This window comes from Bufo gargarizans, chromosome 5 (genome assembly GCF_014858855.1).
Source record: "Bufo gargarizans isolate SCDJY-AF-19 chromosome 5, ASM1485885v1, whole genome shotgun sequence".
Classification (NCBI taxonomy): Eukaryota; Metazoa; Chordata; class Amphibia; order Anura; family Bufonidae; genus Bufo; species Bufo gargarizans.
In genome coordinates, this window is record NC_058084.1 from 68,826,020 (window position 1) to 68,828,801 (window position 2,782).

At 40.7% G+C, this 2,782-nt stretch overlaps 1 protein-coding gene across 2 annotated transcripts in view; it reads left to right on the forward strand.

Annotated features, from left to right (window-relative positions):
• Positions 1-585: 585 nt before the first annotated feature.
• The window catches only part of ZFHX4 (zinc finger homeobox 4), a 154,262-nt gene continuing 152,065 nt past the window's right edge, over positions 586-2,782 (forward strand). Inside the window, exon 1 of one of the 2 annotated variants that reach the window (XM_044295828.1) lies at positions 586-2,782. This exon is cut by the window's right edge and continues 778 nt beyond it. The gene's annotated coding sequence lies outside the window, so the exon portion shown is untranslated. The other variant, XM_044295827.1, reaches the window with a different exon arrangement.

The following is a 2,782-nucleotide window of genomic DNA, read 5'->3' on the forward strand; positions in this document are numbered from 1 at the left end:
TTCGCCATAATTCTCGTCTGTGTCTTGTATGATTTTTTTTTTATTCCTCTGAAATAGCCCGAGAGCTTTAATGGTGCTAACCCTTTCCGTTGGCATTTGGCAGTCTTGGTACTTAAGGCCTAAGACAAGTTTTTGACGTGCAGCCCAGGAATCCTGGACTTAAAAGGCACATCGGTTCCAGTATGAGGTTATGGTTCACCTGCTTAGGCTTTTGACATTGTAAACATCCTTTGCTCTAGACTTGCCTTTACTTTTGCTTTTGTGGAACCCCTGTTCTTAAAAGAGTGTGATTGAGCAAATTGCTTCAGTAGGTGCCATGTACACCAAGCGTAGAGTATCTTTTCAATTTTGAATGATAAATTGGAATATATGCATATGGGTAGCTATGGTCACCTAGATTTTATAGGATTGATCCTGACCACCGTTCATTCAAAAACATATGTAATGTATATTTGAAATTTCTAGAAAATGTCTTTCATGGACAAATTTTCCCTCGGCGCAAAAGAAATGCTCCGGGGATTGTCCCATATTAAAGACGTACGGAACGACAGTGGAATTACGGTAGTCGGCATCAGTTTTATAGCAATAGTATGTATAGGATTATCTAACTGTAATGCATAAATATTAGATTCAATTTTCAAAATTATTGTTATTTTTTTTAAAAATAAATATAAATTTGAGAAAAATGTAAATACAAATTCCTTAGAACTTTTAGATGACGGGTATTATTTGAATTTTTATTGTCTTTTTGACTTTCGTGCGGGTAGAAAAGAAGTGGTGTAGAAATGCTCCTACCTTTAAATGCCTTGCAAGGTAAATTTAAGGGAAGATTTTTTATTTTTATTCTTTTACTCTTCTGGTATGTGATTATCTTTGTGATTCTGTTCATTCTCCAAAGCCCTATAGTTTGTATACATGTGTGTGTTAGTAATTAAGTCTTCAGCCAGGAGTGGATGGTCTGCTCTGTGATCCTGCTTCTGATTATTGTTGTGGTTTCTGCAGCCCCAGCGAGCGGCTCTAAGTCCAGGCTGCACGTCATTTGCAATCTGGAGACTGTTGATCACCTCACTAATTACACCTCCCCCTCTCTCTCCTCTCTCCTCTCTCTCTCTCTCTTTCTCGCTCGCTCTCTCTCATTCCCAGAGTGCATATCAGGAACAGACACACAAAGACATGCGCACTCAACTTAATCAGCCATTTTTTTAAACAGGGCTAAAACGATAATAATTAGCAGAATAAAGACATTCATTTCCTTTCCTCCTTTTCCCAAGCCCTTCACAAGCAAACAGCGAGGCAGCGGATGGCACATGCTTTCACACCCAGCGGACCCAGAACAACAAGCAGAGCCTCTTCTCCGCTCTGTTCCTCGTATCTGCACTCCTGCAAAAAAAGTTCCAGGATTATTATCCCTTTTTTTTTTGTACGATTGTCCTTTTTTATTCAGAATTTTTTTTTTCCTCTTGATGAACATTCTCCTTGTATTGGATGGGATCAGCTGTTGTGAATAAGCTGAAGAGAGAGATACACACACAGTCTGTATAAGAAGAACGAGTGAAAACTGCGAGGGGGAAATGGAAAGTAAGTTTTTTCCTTAACTTTTATTGAGCAGTTTGTGTTAAATTTAGGTCAGGTATTGATTATCTTTCCAGGCTGATCTTGCACAATCTTTGATATTTTGCTCGCTCTCCCACTCTCTCTCTCTCTCTCTCTGCTCGCTCAGAGGCTCACTTTGTTTCTCTCACATACACACACACATACACACACACATTCCCCATCTGCACAGATCCCGGCTAACTCCCCCTTCCTTCCTTTTCTTTCCTCCGAACTGACATACCAGGGAGCAGTCCGCACTGATTGCTGCTGGGTGTCCGTTTGCTTTTTCTCTTTTTCTTTTCTCTTTTTTTCCCCCCTCCGGTTTTTTACTCTGTTGCAACTTGGATTAGACATCTCAACGCAGGGAAGGAGCAAATAAAAAAAAATAAAAAATCTGTCTGTCAGACAGCAAGAAGCCCGGCTGTCAAAAAACAAAAAAGAGTGCCCCACATCTCTCAGCCAGGGTTGTCTGGAAGCTGCATTTCCCCTGTAAAGATAAATAAAAATTCTGAAGCCTGATTTTTTTTCCACTCTAGCTTTTCCTCTCGCTTCGCACAATGATCTGCATTTATTTCAGGCGTTTTAGGGCTGCAGGTACGTGCTTGGCTCGTAGGGCAATATTAGTGCTCCTACTCCTATGGGCAGCAGTAAAAAAAAAAAGTTACTCTTGCTGTAAAGCACACTTCCCGTCATGGTCGTCACCGTTTCTATACAACGCTGTAAACCTTGTATTATGTTGTTGTATTTTACAATAGAATATGCAGATCTGCTTTCTTCTTTAGCTTAGTGGTATGGTCTGCTAGGTTTAGATGACCTTGCTGGGGGTGGCTGGCGAAGAATGGCCGTGGGGGATGGTTTTTTTTTTAGACCGTCTCCTGGAGATTCCTTGTCCTGTGCTGGCTGTGTGCTTCAGGGGCAAGCATAACTCATCCCTCCACTCCCAGCTAACAGCCTCCCTGACTCTGTGCACACAATGAAGCTGACATGCAAGTCAAAGCCTTCTCACAATAGCGGAAGAAAATAAAAAAAAAATCCCACAAGTTCTCTTCATAAAAACGTCCTTTATCTCTATGACATGTTATGTACAAGACCCCATGCTAAAAAAAATAAAAAATTGAAATGCAGCATTCCTCGTGAAGGCTTCTGTCTATGTTAGTAAGGCAACTCTACTTCTATGATCTGCTCCTTT